Raw genomic sequence first — 19,093 nt, 5'->3', positions numbered from 1 at the left:
TAGTGATGAAAATGGTTTTGAGATGATTACAGGTGCTAAATTGCAAACTCTGTACTTCATCATCATTTGTACACATTCGATAACATCATATTCGTTTTTAAAGATGAGTTCAAAAATTTCAAGCTTGTTTTTTTAAAAATTTTCTTAGGTGAGATACCTTATGTCTTAAAAGGATGGTAATTCATTATTGTTTATTTTTTCTTTTCATTTGGTTTGGTGAGGAAGTATGAATAAAGCATTAATTGTACTGTACTGATTGCCAAAGTGTAGCAATCATATTTTGGAGGTGAGAGCTTCAGGGCAGATTGCTGTTTCTTCATTGATTATTCCCAGGGAAAAAGTGACTTGTTGATAGATTACAATTCCATTGTGAATAATCGTTACTTTCATGGTCTTTGAGAAACGGCACAGAGCAGTGGAGACGGCTACACCTGCAGGGCTGTGATGTATCACATGAAATAACTTAACCGGAGTCTTCTTTTTTCCATATAAATGTAGTCTTGAGTTCCTAATTATTAAGACGGAAAATTCAGCCCTTGAAAATAAGACTACAGAATAATGATAGTTGATTGTGATTTTTTTCTCATCACATAAATAGTTTCACTTTCTTTTTTATGAGAATAAAGTTCTCCTTCTTCACCCCCGGTCAAAATAATTTCCTTTGTTCTTATTCAGTTATTTTTCTTTTTAAACACTTCGCACAGGCAGAATAGAACAAATTGAATAGTACGCCTGGAAAAAAGTTTCGTTTTTTTCTTTTGTCTAGATCGTGGGAGAACAAAAGACTAGACTATCTATGAGCATTCTATACTGTAATTACATATATTAAACTATCATTATTTCTTACTTTGCTAATCAAACATTTTTATCAATCATTTTTTATGAATCTGGAGAAAAACAAAAATGAAGTGTCTGAATGATTTCGACAAGGAGAGTCTGTCCCTCTAAAAATGGCAGTTTCGCTACAATTTTGCTCCATCACCACTAGCTGAAATTCATGGCGTACATCAATGCTTATACAAACTCTTCCCATCCTGGTCTGGATGTGAGATGAATTACAGACATATTCCTCCTTTTAAAGATGTTCTGACCAGTGTTGATATTAACCAGGTGATATTCACAAAGTAATTTTTCCTAAACGTATGATGATGTGTAATATCACAAGGTTATGTGATGCAGTTGAAGGAGAGGGGCCTTTGAAGTGAGGTGGCCCCTGACTCTCCGCAGTTTGGTCCAGCGGCCACCAAGGTCCGTGGGTGTAAACCTGAGGTGTACGGATCAGGGACGATGTTAGCCCTCACCTGACAGCGCTACACCGTGTCACTTGCTCACCAGGCAGGAAGAGAAGGGAAAGGCTTCCCTCAGTGTTTTCTGTCACTGACTTCCGAGCAGGGGTTTGCGTTTCCCGTTCTCCTTGTATACATTTTGTAAAGTGTCTGCAGTACCTGGAACCCAAGTATCCCAGTGAATGGAAGTAGGTGAAAACAAGGCCGTGTGAAGTCCTAACCACGTGGCAGCACTTCACCAGGAGTAGCTCTTTGTACTGGAGAATCAAATGATTGACTGTTGGCAGGGATTAAAACCCACTCTCTGAGTGTGGAGACTTTGATCTTCACCAAATCCACTGAGACAGCCGAAATTTCATGGGAAGGTGGCAAAGATTTCCTAAACCAAATGCAAATAGATGCTTAACTTTCAACTCCAGCTCACGCCCAGAGGCTTTGCAAGTGCTGATTTTTTTTTTTTACAGAATATTCCTGTTGGAATGGGCTTAAACTTAAATTGCAGCATCTTAAATTTTTTTTGGTTATTATATAGCTGGTGATTCTTATGAGATTGCAATAATAGATGTGTATTATGTAGAGATAATGTTATTTGGAGGCCTTATTAGAATTTGGGAAGGACTTACCAAATGACAAATTTGGTCTTTTGGGATAAAGACCGTGTACTCTCACTCTTTTGGCAATCCAGTCAATTATGGGCTATACATCATCTTTTTTCTTTAATTAACTGATGCTAATAAAATTTTGTATAAAACAATAAACATAGAAAACATTTTCCAACATAATACATGTTATAATTAACCTATACTTATGAACACCTCATTAAAAAGATCAGTGAGTAGATTAGCATTTTTGTTAGGAAAAATATATAGTTATATGAGTTACAGCCCGAATTTTTGTCATGAAAATTATGTGCTTTTGGCTCAGACATGGCCCTAGTTTTCTGGTCAGAAAAGAATGGAGGTAAAAATTAGATGATTTCAGGATAACTTCCAGTTAAAAGTCTGCAATCTGTGACCTTTCCTATATCTTCTCCACTTGATCCTTGTTTCATTGATGAGGTTATTACAGGTGTGTTATTATTAATTTCCTCCCAAAGGTATTATTCTCTTTATGTGTGTGTTGTTATTATTTAGTGTTTTTAAGTAAAATGATTTTACTAGATTTTTTAAAAAAAATTTGGAAAAGATTGTATCCTTTGTGACTTCCCTGGTGGCACAGAGGTTAAGACTCCACACTCCCAATGCAGGGGGCCCAGGGTTCGATCCCTGGTCAGGGAACTAGATCCCACATGCATGCCACATCTAAGAGTTTGCATGCCACAAGTAAGGAGTCCGCCTGACGCAACTAAGAGCCAGTGCAACCAAATGAGTAAATAAATAATTTTTTTCTTAAAAAAAGATTGTGTCCTTTAATGGACCGTTGAACAACTCATCTGCTCTTACATTTTTGTGCAATGGAATCAGTGCCTCTTTTCTCTTGGTAGATGCCATGTGATGTGATTGCTGCCCCAGTGTCATCTTTGCTGCCATTTCAAGTCCAGCCTTCCCCTGTAGTCTAATTTTATGATTTTATGACTGGAATACAGGATTATTAGTTACAGAAATTTGCTTTAGAAACAAAGTGAGGACTGTATAGATATTGAGAGGTCAGGCTCCTTTCTGCAGTGATCGATGTATTCTCATAAAAGTTGGGTTTCAAGCAAGGGTGTTTGTCCACGCTCTATCTGCCCTCCTGGCAGATACCTACTGCTGAGCTGCTGGGAACACCTGGCTACACTCCTGGGTGTGTGTGTGCCTTTTTGCCTCACCTGGAAACGGGTCGGAAATGCAGACTCTCAGGCCCCTTCCCAGATCTCCTGCGTCAGAATCCATATTAACAATCTCGGGTGGTTCTTACACACACTCAAGTTTGCGAAGCTGGTCTAAAACATCCTTGTCCTTCAGATCAACCTTGGGATGGCAGTTTCCGAATGTTTCCTCCTAGCACGCAGATTTGTCATTCTCGTTAACCAACTTTGCCTCTGTGATATTGAACAATCAAACACAACCCTCTCATTTCATCTGTCACTACTGATGAGAGGTGCATGCAATTATTTTCCCTTTAACATTAAATAAGGAAAAATAAACCCTCTCTGAAATCATCCATGTTCCTTGCTATTGTACTGACATACTGAAAAAAAAATGTGTAGACATATTAATACTTTTAATAATAATAATTTTTAATATAAGCCTTTGTAAGCATGTTTCTTTAACATTTAATAGAATTTCCTCATGACTCTAACGGGCTCCAATACTTCCCATCTCTGCGTCCCTTTTTGTGTTCTCATACCTGTGGATCGTCAGTCACCAAGGTGGGTTTTGACAGTTCCAGGTTCACAGTTCCCACCTCCAGAGCATCCCTTGGACCACAAGGACCCAGGCACTGGTACCTGTGAAAACCTTCTCCAGGGTTTCTGGTGATGTGCATGTTTGGGGCCTGTTGACCTGACTTTGCAGAGCCCCTGTCTCTTCTTTGAGTGATGGGGATGGAATGTGAGCTAGTTACACTGATGGATGTACAAGCACTTCACGAACTGCCGAGGGTTCCTCACATTGCCATGGGCACCCTTTGCTTTTTCCTTCCATTCTATAACTCTTGCTAATTCCTCAGATCCGTGCTTTTCCCAGCACCTCCCTAACCCTATTGCCAGCATTTCTGAGATGGGAGTTGGTTTTGTTCCTTGTCATTACAACACTCCAGCTTCACGTCTAGAGTTAAATCCAAATTGTCTTTCATCTGACGTGCAGACAGATTTGCAAACTACATGTGATTTGTTTATTCCCCAGACCCGACCCAGCGACCTCTAACTCACATTGAGGGCTTTGAGCTGGAGCTGTTGGTGGCACAGTTGAGCTCGGTCCAAACCCCCACATCCAGGGAAGGAACCAACTAGGAAAGTTGGTTCATCCAGGAAAGGAACCAACCAGCGGGTTCATGGGACAAAAAATCAAATATCCTGGGCTCCTTTTCTTACGGGTTTCAACATGACACACAGAGGCAGTGGGGATCGAGTTGCAGGTCTTTCTCTGAATGATACAGATTGTTTTTCCCTTCAGTTTTCTTGAGGCATAATTCCATCCACATCAGCAATTTTGCCTTGTTCCTTAATGCATAGTAATCTTGCCTTTCAAGAGAGATTTCTTTCATCACGAAATTTTACTCCCTTTGATATTTTACAGTCCTTTTCTTGACAAACTCACAGTGACAGCCGATGGTCAAACTCTGAGATGCTGAGGACTCAGTGCTCAGTGACCTGACCTTGCTGACGTGAGCCCCAAATATCGTGGCACTACAGAGGATCCTTGGTCCCCAGGCCACGTGGGCCTATAGACACCTTCAAGAATGGAATGGAGGTAGGACTGTGAGAAGATGAGAACATTGGGGATTTTTTTGTTTATTAAGTTGGTGATTTTCCTTCACAAACGGAATGATTTTCTTCTGTTTCAAGAAGGCTTTTGCTCCATCATTGACCACGTTCATGGGTTACACAGCATCATACCAAGTAAGAAGATGGAGACCACGTCAGCCAACATTTCTGGAATTTAGCTCCATCATTTGTAACACAGGGTGACACACCCAGGACACTCTGTATTCTGCCTTGCATGCATTATACGAGAACTCATTCATTATACAGGCACAGGAGCACAGTTCTTCTGAGATTATCCAATCATTACATTGGTTTCATTGAAAATTTGGGAAAGACTCAAGGAATTTCCCCAGAGCCAGTTGGCTGACCAAGAGGAAGTTCACATTTTTAAAAACTCAGATATTCTCTCCTTCTTTGCACTTTGCTATTTTCTCCTGCCTGTTCCCCTGGTTGCGCTGAGGACCCTCAGCGTTGCAGTGATGTTGGGAGAAGACCACCACCGGGGACAGCTGAGGCAGGTGTAGGATGCGGTGGAAGAAAGGAGGGTGGATGAAGTGTCTACTTCCTTCACCGGTCAGGCCCAGAAGCATTTTCCTGTCTGAGGGTTCATTTGTGGCCTTTAATTCTGAAGATTGATATGCCGCAAATGGGAGTTGAATTGCCAAACATTAAACCCAGCCTGGAATGGTTAATATAATCTGTTCTCAACCTAGAAACCAGCGAGGGCTTTGGATGGTACAGTGTGTACTTGCCCCAAATAGCCTTTTGTCTCGCTGGCTGGACCCATTGCGTGCCATTGCTTTCCATTTATAAAATGTGTCTTTTGGGGCTTCCCTGGTGGTGCAGTGGTTAATAATCCACCTGCCAATGCAGGGGGCTCGGGTTTGAGCCCTGGTCTGGGAAGATCCCACATGCCGCAGAGCAACTAAGCCCACGCGCCACAGCTACTGAGCCTGCGCTCTAGAGCCCGTGAGCCACAATTACTGAAGCTCGTGTGCCTAGAGCCTGTGCTCGGCAACAAGAGAAGCCACAACAATGAGAAGCCTGCACACTACAACGAAGAGTAGCCCCCGCTCACCGCAACTAGAGAAAGCCTGCACGCAGCAATAAAGACCCAGTGCAGCCAAAAATAAGATAAATAAAATAAATACATTTATAAAAAATAATGGGTCTCTTGGAAAGTACAGTACTGGTTTCATAAGCATCCTTTTAGGATGCCATCTTGTACTTTTCTGAATTCTTCATGGATTGTCTTCAGTAGTTCATCAATAGTCAGTTGTCCTTGGTCTTGTCTTTCTTATTCCTTTCTAAAATTTTGTGGTAAATTTAATTAAATTCTCTCATCTATTCATGATTTTAATAGTCTGCTTCATTGCTCAGATATCAGTGCCCAGTCTATATTAAGGTTATCCCGGGACTTCCCTGGTGGCGCAGTGGTTAAGAATCCAGCTGCCAATACAGGGGACAGGGGTTCAAGCCCTGGTCTGGGAAGATCCCATATGCCACGGAGCAACTAAGCCCGTGTGCCACAACTACTGAGCCTGTGCTCTAGAGCCCATGAGCCACAACTACAGAGCCTGCATGTTGCAACTACTGAAGCCCACGCGCCTAGAGCCCGTGCTCCGCAACAAGAGAAGCCACCACAATGAGAAGCCCACGCACCTCAACGAAGAGTAGGCCCCGCTCGCCGCAACTAGAGAAAGCCTGCGCGCAGCACAAAGACCCAACGCAGCCAAAAATAAATAAATAAATAATAAATAAATGTAAAAAAAAAAAGGTTATCCCTTTGCTTACTTAAGGATATCACTCTGTTATACCTGTTGTTCCGTCTGGCCCAGGGTTCTGCTCATTTGTGTGTTTTTCCAAATCTAGAGTACTTTGTTCTGAATGCTGACATTTTGCTTTCAGTTAGACCATGTTCAAAACATCATTTCAACTTCCATTAAGTATTTATGGGTAAGGCCTCATGTTATCTAACCAGAGTTTCATTTTCTCCAGATCTTATCTTTATGTGCATGAGATATGTGCAGAATCCCAATGACTGGAAATCTCTGAAATATTTATTACGTGTGTCCATATCTGTTTCTCCAAATTGCTGTCTCTCCTCCTGTGCTTAATGGTGCATTTTAAAAACACTTTCTGGATATTGTTACCAAGGTCACACGTTTCCTACAAGTATGTTTATGACATGTAACCTAACAATGTTTTTTTTCTTGCTGGAACTGTTATCTTGGGTTCTGAATCTGGAGTGTGTGTGCATGAAAGTATGTGTTTCTTTGTGTGTTTTATCCCGTTTTGGCACTAAAAAATACCTACAAACTGAAAGTCATGGTGAACATATTTGATATAGGTACTTTTTGAGGTCTGCCTTTTGAATAACATTCTCATTATTTAAACACAATTGTGCATGCTGGTTCATCTCTTCTTGCTGATATCTGACAGGAAGATTTGGATTTAGGTATGAATTCAGCCATCAGGATCTACACATCAGAACTGGCTTATGAATGAGTTACTTTGTGGGCTTTTATTACATATAGTCCCCAGGACTATCGAGCCAATCCAAGGAGGGCTTAACCAGGTACTATTAAAAACTGGAATTAGGACCTAATCCTAAACCACAGAATGACATTTATCTAAAGTAATTACCTTGTGACTCAAACACATTTCAGTAGCATTTGCTAATCTCACAAGCATATGGGATCAGGGAATTAAAAATAAGAAGCAGGTCAAATAAATGTGACTCTGGAAGTGAAAATATATCTGACTGAGTTACTTGTTTATATTTTTAAAGGAAAAATGGAAAGAAATACATCTTACTAATATGAAGAGGTCATTGTTAAACTTTAAAAGAGAATAAGACTAAACTAGTACTAGCTGTGAATTACCAATTTGAAATGCCTTTCCGTCTGTTTCAAGGTGAGACCTATGCGTTCAGATTCTAGTGGACCGTGGAAGGCTTCGGGGCCAGGCGGGCCCACCTAACAGTGGGAAAAGATCCTGTGCCAGGCGGACAAAACTAGAAAGTCACATTTTGGAAAGAGTGAAGGAAAGTTTAAATGCTGACTTGACCCTTCCTTGTACTTCTCTCCCCATTCCAGCTCCCCTTACACTCACAGCTGGGAGGAACTGTGAAAGTTGCTGCAGTTTTAGGATTATAAGTTTTGAACTGAGACACACCTGAGCTTGAAACATGGTTTCCCCACTAACTAGCTGGGCGAACTTAACTGTGCTGTTTGACATCCCTGAGCCTCTGTTCCCGCTCCTGTAAAACAGGGATGATGTCCTTACCTCACTGCTGGGAGAGAAAAGATATAAACAGGTGCTGAGTGGGCACCTCTGGCTCAGAGCTTGACACAAAGCCCTGTAACCCAGACGGCTTTCAAGCAGTAGCCGTGTGCGAGTCTGGCAGAAGGTGGCCTCCGGGTGTTAAGCCAGACACTAGACTTCCTGCCCCTGCCTGAGGTGGCAGGGCACCCCCTGAGCTTGGAGAGAAGACCGAAGTGTTACTTTCTTCGTTTAAAGGATTCTCTTTTGATTTAGCCATAGCAATGTCTCCTCCCTCGTTCCTGTTGATGATTTGTGCTTGTTGAGATTCTTTCCTACAGCGTTAGTCTTTTTAAAAACGTAACTTTTGTTGCATTTTAATTTCTTGTTTTGTATTTTATGTCTTTTTTTCTGATTTTTTGAGTTTGCTTCATTCTTCTAGCTCATGGAACTGAATTTTTGGCTGATTTGTTTTTAGTCTTTCTCTCTTTTAAAAGGAAATACATTGCAAGCTATAAATTTCTCTCTAATGAGCACTGTAGCTCCACTCTACAAGACATTTTAAAAAATGCACAGTTGATTATTTCCAGTAGGTCATGTAAGCATATTTATATTTCCTTGAATTTCTGGCATATTTGGTATTTTCATTTATCAATGTTTTTGATTCTCCTGCTCCCCTACCGAACTTGCCTGCTGTTTGATAGATTGCTAGCGTTCTTTATTTCTTCTATTGGTGTGGAAGTTACAAATTCTATTTCTATTCTTTGTTGTCAACCATGACTTTGACATGTACCCTCACATACAAAACTTAAAGTTAATGAGCTTGTCTACCCTTCTCCTGAACTTGACTTCTTTAATTCCCATCTCTTTCTTCTGCTTTTCATGCTGCTTTGTCTAGAATTTTAATTATGCCTTACTTTTAACAGCCCTATTAATCTTTTTAAAGTTAATATTTATCTGGATTTACCAATGTATGAATAGAGTTCTTATCATTGCTTCTGGTAGCCTGGTAGCATTGTCTGAATAGTAAAGATCTGGTAAGGCATGGCCCCTAACCAATTGGAACAGAGTCCTGACCAATCGGAAGGTGCATGGCTGAGGATGCTAAGCTCACTGGCTGAGGCCCACCTGTTACTGCAGGACATGTTTCCTTCCTGATGAAGTATAATCTTCAATAGTTTCTCCAGTAAGGGTCTAAGAATAGTAAGTTCTCTCTTTCTTCTTATATCTCAGAAGAACTTTGTCATGCTTCATTTTTGACTGGTAACCTAGCTGGATATAGAATTCTATATTGACATTTACTTTCCTTCAGAAACTTTGTGATACCTTCTTACGACTTTCTCCCATATGTCATTGCCAGTGAGCAGTCGGCTGTCATCTTATTTGTCCTTACTCTGCTAGTAATCTGTCTTTTTCTCTCTGGTAGGTTTTAATATTTTTCTCTGTCTCGGTGGTGGTCTGTAGTTTCATCTAGTTAAAGATTTTAAAAATATTTTTTCTGCTTGGCTTATATTTCTGGAATCTGAAGATTCATGTTGTTCATCAGTTCTGGGATTTCCTTCAGGTTTTATCTCTTCAAATATTGTCTCTCTCATTGTCTTCTTCCAGGGATCCTGTTAAAAGTGCTTTGGGATTTGTTATTCTTTTCTCTGTTTCTCTTAACTTCTCTTTCACCTGGTCTAACTCTTTACTTCTCTGTGTTGCACTTTGGGGGATTCATCATATCAACGTTTTTCTGCACTCTTCCTTTTTGCTCTGTGTCTAGTCTAAAGTTTGTTTAGTTTTTGTTTGTTTGGGGTCAGTTTCAGAGGATTCTGGGACTCTCATTTTGTGGCACATGATGGTTATTGGTCTAACAGAGACTCTTTCCCTTTTTGTTCTGTTTATTTCCTTTTATTCCTATTGCCCACCTCCTCAAGGATAACTGCTCCCACCATTTGAAATGTGCTAATATGTTGAGTGTGCATTTTTGTAGGTATGTTTTACACTGTATATTATTGTTTTATGCAAATGTTGGTTTAATTTACATAATCAAAGGGTGTTATACATCTTTTAATTTTCATGAACACTATGTGTTTGGAATTCTCCCACTTTGCTATGTGTAAATTGAATTCCTTGTACCTAGCAGCTGCATTGTAGTCAATGATTTGTATCCACCACATTTTATGAATCCACTTCCTCAGAGATGGACATCCAGAGTATCTTCAAGAACCCACCACCACAAATATTACTATCATTCAATCCAAAATATCTTCTATTTTTCCTTATGGATTTTCTTCAGGCTGTCACCTGCTTAGAAATGTGTTGTTTAATTTCCTACTAGTTGAATATTTTTAAAGTTATCTTAGGACTATTAATTTCAATGTTAATGTTGTTTTCAGAGAACATACTTTGAATTATTATAATTTGAGTAATTGAGGGATTTTTAATGTCCAAGAATTTGATTTATCTTGGTTAATATTCCATGTGCTCTTGGCAAGAATCTGTACTACACAGTTGTTGAGTAGAGTGTTCTTTAAGTGTTAATTATGTTAAATTGGTTTATAGTGTTAATCAAATATTCTATATTTTATTCAAGTTTTGGTCCACTTGTTTTATCAGTCATAAGGAGAAGCATGTTAAAATCTCCCACTGTGAATTTGAGCTTTCTTTTTGAAAACAAAAATCTTCTGTCAATTTTGGCATCATATGTTTTGAATCTATTTCGTTAGGTACATTTAAATTTAGGTTAGTTACTCATTCTTGGTGGAGTGACTATTAACATTATGAAATACTCCTCTTTATCTTTGATGTTACTATTTGTCTTGAATTGCACTAAGTCTGCTATAAACAAAGCCATCTAGATTTATGATGCACAGTGGTTGGATAGTATGTTGCTTTTTAACATTTCATTTTCAACCATCTGTTTCTTTATGTTCTAAGTATATTTCCTGTAAAATGCATTCATTTGGATCTTGTTTATTTACCTCATCTTTAAGTGGCATTTAGTCTGTTCATATATAATGTAATTATCAACATAACTTGGGTTTAGATCTTTCATATTGGTGTATGTTTCTCTTTTTAATGTCCTGACTTATTTTGAGTGACCAAGTAATTATTTAATTCTATTAACTTTTTAAATATACATTCTTGTATTATTTTTTCAGGGTCACTAGGAATTACAATGTGTATCTTTAACTTAACACAGTTCAATTTCCAATTATATCAAACTCTTTACAAAATGTAGGAACACCATGATTACAGGTATAATTCCATTTATCTCCCTCTTGCTCCTTGTGCTCTTCTATTCCTCTGTATTCTATGAACCTTACAAAATGTTGCTACCATTTTTGCTTTGAACAATTGTAGCTTAAATCTGTATATGTTATATGTATTACACAAACATAGATATGTGTCTGTACACACAAACATACACGTATTAAAAGTAATAAATAGGTCCCCTTTTTTTACCTATATTTTGCACTTTCTATGGTCTTCTTTTTTTTTCCTGCAGACTTGAACTTCTATCTGGAATCATATATTTCACCTTGAAGCAGTTCTTTTAGCATTTCTTGTAGCACAGGTTTTCTGGCTACAAAATCTGAGATTTTCTTTGGCTGAACTTGTCTTAATTTACCTTTTATTTTTGATGTAAACCTCTGTTAGATATAGAATTTTGTATTAACAGCTTTTTTAAAAAAATATTTTGACACTTTGAAAACTCTATTTCACTCTGAGAAATTCAATCATCACTCTTTTCATGCTTTCCTTGCATATGACCTGGCTGGGTTTTTTGGGCTACTTTTAAGATTTTCTTTCCATTTTTGGTTTTCAGCAGTTTGCCTCTGATGTGATAGGTGTGATTTTTAAAATTATTTTTTAAAGGCTTATCATGTCTGTGGTTTGCTGAGCTTCTTGGATATGTGTATTGATGTATTTCATCAATTTCAAATTTAGTGACTATTGTCTCTTAAAATAATTTTTTCCTATATCTCTTCTAACCTCTGGGACTCCAATTATTTATACTGCTTGAGAGTATGTTACGTGTCTTGGATACTTTGTTTTATTTTATTTTAGTTTTTTACTTTTTATTCTCTATCTACTGTCAAGATAGGGTCTATTGGCCTGCCTTTGAGTTCACTGATTCTTTACTCTGCTGTGTCCAAGTCTGCTAATAAGCTTATGCATTCTTCCTCTCTGACGTCACATAATTCGATTCTGGTAGTTCCATTTGATTTTCCTTTTTACTGTTTCCATTTATGTGCTGAAATTCATCATCTACTCATATTTGTTGTCATCATTTTCTTCTAGACCCTTCATCATAGATACTTTAGAATTCCTGAGTGATAATTCAGACATCTGGGTCATTGCTATATTTATTTCTATGAACTGTTTCCTCTTTTAAATGTAGGCCCCTTTTCCTCACTTCTTTGTGCATCTTGTGATTTTTTATTTTATGCTGAACATAGTGTTGGGATAAGACATATTCACCTCCTGAGAAGACGTGCCCCCTGTCAGGCTGATGGTGTGAGCCTGAGTCAATCTAACATGTAGCTGAGCTGTCTCTGGACTCTGTTGCAGAGTTGGAATCTTAAGTTAGATTCAGTTCGCCAAAAACTTCGCACATTGTGAAGGTGGGTTTGAAACTTTGCCTTTGGAGAGCTTGGGATCAGAGCACCAGCCACACCCCCTTTAGATCTTTGTGCATTGCAAGGCCAGCTACGAGCTTTCCAAACCATAGCAATGCTCTTTCTGCTTTACAGCCTGCCTGCCAGCATTTTGAGTTTCTGGTGCATTCTCTTTGCTCTCTAGACCCATTCCTGGCTTTCTGCACCTGGGGGCATCTCTTTCTGCCTTTGGGCTCTGCCCTCAGCCTTTGTACTTGGTGAATTTCTACGGATCTTTGTAGCGATTCATCTCCGTTCTCCTGTTCTCCCAGCTTTTGGCATTCATTTTGTTCCTAAATATATTCTTGCCTTCTTACTTGCCTACCATAAGCCTCCTTTTTTTATTTCTTAATTATGTATTAACAAATAGTCTGTGTTCATTCTAGAATATGTGAATGTTCTATATTCATTTAGATTTATGATACCTTGCTATATTGATATCTTCAACTCCGTTTGGGGAAAAAAGGGAAAAGCATAAAAAACAAAGAAACATGCTTGCTTTGGCAGCACATATACTAAAATTGGAACCATGCACAGAAGATTAGCTTGGCCCCTGTTCGAGGAAGACACAAATTCGTGAAGCATTCCATGTTTTTAATAGACCCACAGACATAGAAAACAAACTTATGGTTACCACAGGGGAAAGTGGGGGGAGGGATAAATTAGGAGTTTGGGATTAACAGATACTACTATATATAAATTAGATAACCAACAAGGATATACTGTAGAGCACAGGAACTATACTCAGTATTTTGTAATAACCTATAAGGGAAAAGGATCTGAAAAAGAATGTGTGTGTATATATATATATATATATATATATATATATATGTGTGTGTGTGTGTGTGTGTGTGTGTGTCTGTGTCTGTGTATATTCTTTTATATATGTATAACCGAATCACTTTGCTGTATACCTGAAACACAGCATTGTAAATCAACTATACTTCAATAAAAGAAAGGAAAGAAAAAGAAGAAAAAAACAAAGAAGCAAATAAATGGGAGAAAAGTCCCAAGTTTCATAAACCTTACCTAAATAGATTTCTCATTTATACAGAACTTAAGCTTATGAATGAAATTATATAACTCTGGTGCAAGGTGAGTGTATCATTCAGGGTCCACTAGAGAAACAGAACCAGTAGGAAATAGATAGATGATAGTACTTCAAGGAATTAGCTCACACAATTATGCAGTTGGGGTGAGTGAGTCTGAAATCCATAAGGCAAGCCATCAGGACAGGCTGGAATCTCTGGGGCAGGATCTGATACTGCAGTCCACAGGCTGGATTTCTTCTTCAGGGAAAGCTCATTTCTGCTTTAGGTTCTTTCAAGTTCTTTGATTAGATTGTGCTGACCCAGATTATTCAGGGTAATCTCCTTAAAGTCAACTGATTGTTGATGTTTACCACATCTACAAAATAACTTCCCTGTAACACCTACACTAGTGTTTGACTGAATATCTGGGTGCTACAGCCTAACTCTAAGTTGACACGGAGAACTGTCTATCACAGTAGGTAAGGGCATATTCTACAAGGTGGTACAGTATGTGTTAAGGAATAGACGTTAAGGAAGAAAGTAGATGTAAGTGAGAAAATGAAAGGGTTCCTTATCTGTTCATCATCCCACAGAAATGCAGGCTGGGGTTTGGGTATTCTCGACAGTGCTTGGGTCTGTCATTCGAGGAACCTCTCTGCATATGTTCCTTTCTTGTAAGCCTGAGAGAAATCCTACTAAACATTGTCTGGGTTTAGTAGGCATTGACTGCTACTGGAATTGTCTGAGAGAGCCAGCTGCCCAGCACCTGGAGACCCCCAGGCCCATGGGAAGGTGTAGCCCCTTCTGTCAGGGGTAAGAAGTCTCACTCAGATGCAGCTCTTATGCCAGCAGAAACGGGGACCCTGCTTCCAGTTGGCCCATTGTCCGGGCTACCCTGAGTGAACTCCTGGGGCCCCTTTCAGATCATTCTGTTCATTGCATCAGAACAGTCTACAGGGTATACATCAAAATGTTAATAGAAGGCATTTTGCTTTGGCAAGATGCAATTATGTGATCATGGTTCATTTATTTTTTTCTATCTTTCTGTATTTATAGAAGTTTTTACAATGTGAATATAATAATTTTATAATAAAAATCAATACAACGGGGCTTCCCTGGTGGCGCAGTGGTTGAGAGTCCACCTGCCAATGCAGGGGACACGGGCTCGTGCCCCGGTCTGGGAAGATCCCACATGCCGCAGAGCGGCTGCGCCCGTGAGCCATGGCTGCTGAGCCTGCACGTCAGGAGCCTGTGCTCTGCAACGGGAGAGGCCACAACAGCGAGAGGCCCACGTACCGAAAAAAAAAAAAAATCAATACAACGAATAACATTTTGAATAAAAATGGAAATGAGTTGATATGTCATAAGGAAGAAAATAAGATTCTTAATAGTTTTTCCTTTTCCGTGCGTCTCCGCCTCTAATTACCATAAGCATCTCCCTGAATGTACAGCCTGGAGTGTCTGTGTGATAGCAGTGGTCCACAGGGACAACAAAGGATTCCCTAAAGCTTGGGAGAGCTCCCCTTTGCGGGAAATGGGATAGTTTGTACATTCAGAATATTGGAAATGGTTAATCCAAAGTCTTGTCTTTTTTTCAACTAGACTGGCCAATCTTAATGAGAAAAAAAATTTGAATCATATCCTAAAGCACCTTGTGCCTTAATAAAATTAGCTCAGTAACTTTGCTACTATGCTCTCTCTGTTCTTGCTTTATGAGAAACTGTCAGATTGGTATAAAATTTAGATAAGAAATTGTGGCACGTGAAGAATTTGAAAGGGGAAGAAGGGGGTGGTACACATACATTCTGCATCCCTTGCTGTACACTTTAGTCAAAAATAGTTTATATTATCAGAAGTGGGAAAGGATGAACAGGCAGAAAAAATATTAGGCTGCGCTACCAGGAATACGGAAACAAAACAGGACCCTATGAGGCCTTCCCAGGAGAGAAGCCCCCTCCCCCATGCCTCCCTCTGCCTGCCTTCTGTCTATAGAAAAACTTTAGCCAGAGGATAAGTTTAATCAGAGAAATAAGAAAATGCAGAAGCAAAGGAAAAGCAAACAGGACAAAGTAATAGTTTAGTCATTAAGCAAAGTCAAGGACCTGTAGTTTCTCCTCAAGGGCTATAGATAATATTCTGAGCCATATTTTTCGAGCTGTTTTGTAAATACTGAACCCTCCACCAGGTGGAAGAAGTTAACTACATGATGACCAGACTGTAACCATGGCATAGCTGCCACAGTTCTGAGAACTGACATCAAAGAAATGGGAACAAACTGACCCTGGAACTGAAGACTAACTGTACCTAAAACAATCAAGACGACACTGATCAGACCATCTCTGGCCAATTTCAAGATGACGGTCAGAGCTGACTGTGCTGTTCTGCATGGAGCCCCCTCCCTCTGCTGATACACCCCTGAAACTCCCCTTTAAAAGCTCTTGCTCACTGATCGGCAGTGGGGGAGTCAGCCTTTGGACATGAACTTTCCCTCTCCCCCAGCTGCCAGCCTCTGAAATAAGACAACTTTTCCTTTTCCCTTCTACCGACACTTGTCTCTCAAGCATTGTCTTGTGAGCAGGGAGCAGCCAGACCTGAGCTTTCTAACAGTACTAGACCAAGGGTTGTAGTTTGTAGAGAAACAATTCTTGTAGAATATACCCCAAATATCCTGAAGGCTGAATTTTAATGTTTTTCAAACCAGTGTTTCTGATCATTTTCAAATCAATTTAATTAACAAGTAATATTCACGTAGTGCTTATAGTGTGCCTGAGAAGTGTCAGGAATAATAATACAGTAGTAAACAGAACATACTAATGCTTGCCCTTGTAGAGCTAAATGTTTCAGTGAGGACAGACAGATGATGGACATAATAAGTCAGTTACTTCCATGCCCTGGCTATTGTAAGTAGTGCTGCAATGAATATTGGGGTGCATGTTTCTTTTTGAATTATGGCTTTCTGCAGGTATATGCCCAGGAATGGGATGGCTGGGTCATATGGTAGTTCTAGTTTTAGTTTTTTAAGGAACCTCCATACTGTTCTCCATAGTGGCTGCACCAATTTACATTCCCACCAACAGTGTAAGAGGGTTCCCTTTTCTCCACACCCTCTCCAGTTTGTAGATTTTTTGATGATGGCCGTCTGACTGGTGTGAGATGATACCTCACTGTAGTTTTGATTTGCATTTCTCTAATAATTAGTGATGTTGAGCATCTTTTCATGTGTTTGTTGGCCATCTGTGTGTCTTCTTTGGAGAAATGTCTATTTAGGTCTTCTGCCCATTTTTTGATTGGGTTGTTTGTTTTTTTGATATTGAGCTGCATGAACTGGTTGTATATTTTGGAGATTAATCCTTCGTTGGTTGCTTCATCTGGAGGGAAATCCAAGGAAGAGGGGATACATGTATATATGTGGCTGATTCACTTTACTGTACAGCAGAAACTGACATTGTAAAGCAACTATACTCCAATTAAAAAAAAAGAGGATTTAAGATCAAACTGAGTTCAAAATCCAAAAAAAAAAGTCAGTTACAAAGTATGTTAAAAGCAATCATTAAGATAGGGATGGTTGGGGATGTGAAATGTGGTATAAAATGAGAATTATTATAAGAGACAAAATAAAGACCCTACTTGATTCATTCCCTGAAGTGGGAACACTTCGGTTTAACCTACTTCATAGCGGGCAACTGACGAAATTGACTCCAATTTCATGAGCCTTACTTGGTCTGGATGTTCTGGTTCAGTGTTAAGAGCAACCAAGGAGAGACTTCTGTGGTCTTGCCACTCTTAGGGTTCACTGACCTTGAGAGCCAATTCTATTTTTATTCCTGTTTGATGGGGAGAGGAGAAGCAGAAACAAGAGCCCTAGGTATGTCTTAGCCACAAAGACCTGGGCATGAAGAAGTGAGCTGCCTTGTGCACGGTCAATGCAGTTCATGGGTGTGGAAAGATTAGGATGCTGGCATGAGTGACCCCAAAGCCAGAGCCAAGTGATCCCCTAGTGCAATAGGCACAGTGTCTAGGGCCACTATAATTTTAGGATCCCATGAAAATATTTTAATTTCTTTCCAAATCAGAAGAAAATAATGAACATAATCCAGCCAGATTGCATTTGTCTTAATCCTGCTAGTCATAAAATATAATTTTAAACAATTTTTTTGAAGGAAAGACCCATGAATGCCTTAAAGTGGCTCTGCCCACAGGCCCGTGCCTTTCATAGTAATATTGCCAACACCCCCTCCTTCTGTTTTGTTGTTGTTTGGCATTTCTCCTTGTCACTGAAGGAAAGACGCTTATGCACTTGGAATGGGGTCGTCAACCCACACCCATGCCCACCCTTGTTGTGTGACATAAACAGATGCCTATAGAGGAGCTAGGAGGCCAAGATTGTCCCCTTGCGCAGTTCCCAGCACTAGGTAGCACTGTGACGCATAGCTCTGAAATGAGTGAGTGAATGAATAAATGAAGGAATGCTTGAGTTCATGAATGACTGAATGAGTAAATGAATTAACAAATGCTTGAGTGAGTGAATGAATTCTTGAGTGAATGAGTGGGTGAATAAATGAATGGATGCCTATGTTGGTGGTGATGTTATTTCCTTTTCTCTTTAGCTGACTTTTTTTTTTTCAGAGAAATGTGGCATCAACCCCACCGAATGTTTCAAACAATGATGTTGTTTTAAAAGCATTCTGTGCCACATAATGTGTGCTGTCTTGAACTAAAAGGAGAATTAGAAATCATTTGGAATTCAGTTAAACATAAATTTGCTAAATCCAGTCCATGATAAATTCAAATTACTTTGGAGCAGTAAAGAATGTGTTGGATGGTGGGCAGCTCGGTCGAAAGCCAAACTGTGATGAACTCAGGCCTTGAGAATCAGTGGTTACCTAGAGAGCATTCAACTATTGAGGTGTACTTGAGGGTCACAGGTCCAGTGGTTGCTGTCTTTTAATGTAGAGCAGGTTACATGGGACTCCCTTGATTACGTTATTAAGATTCCATCCTGTTACTTTTCATCTTTTCCTTTCTCTGTGTGATGAAGTGTTAAGCTATGCTGGGCTGTGGCATCCTGCCACCATCTCAGGAAATATTCCCAGAGAGGACTGGCTCTTCCTGAGCTGTAGTTTCCCAGCATCAACAGTGCCAAGTGCTTCTGCACTGTCTCCTGAAGCACATGCTTATGGCAGGCTAATTGGAAAACCCTGAACCATGAAATTTAGGACAATAATAACATATGTGAAAGTGGGAAAAGGATGAAAGTGAAATGATCCATTTAGTGGGGGGGGGAATAGAACTGGGTTTCAGTCAGGACTTCAATGTCTACCCTTTTGGTTTGAGAATTCACATTTTAGCTTTATTTTTGTGTCTCTTTTTATGAATCTTCTGTTAGCTGATGTGCAAAGTTTACATGAAAGGATGCATATATTGTAGGTATCTTTGTCAGGGATGGGGGACATGTGTGTG

General features: G+C 39.5%; 1 protein-coding gene and 1 pseudogene across 1 annotated transcript in view; both read left to right on the top strand.

Moving 5' to 3' along the window:
• Positions 1-19,093, top strand: part of DSCAM (DS cell adhesion molecule) — a gene marked incomplete at its 5' end in the record, with an annotated part of 743,298 nt that overhangs the window by 230,002 nt on the left and 494,203 nt on the right. The gene's annotated exons all lie outside the window — the stretch shown is intronic.
• Positions 13,098-13,198, top strand: LOC132521466 (U6 spliceosomal RNA; annotated as a pseudogene).

Source organism: Lagenorhynchus albirostris, chromosome 5, assembly GCF_949774975.1.
Source record: "Lagenorhynchus albirostris chromosome 5, mLagAlb1.1, whole genome shotgun sequence".
Classification (NCBI taxonomy): domain Eukaryota; kingdom Metazoa; phylum Chordata; class Mammalia; order Artiodactyla; family Delphinidae; genus Lagenorhynchus; species Lagenorhynchus albirostris.
This window is presented reverse-complemented; position numbering and strand designations above follow the sequence as displayed.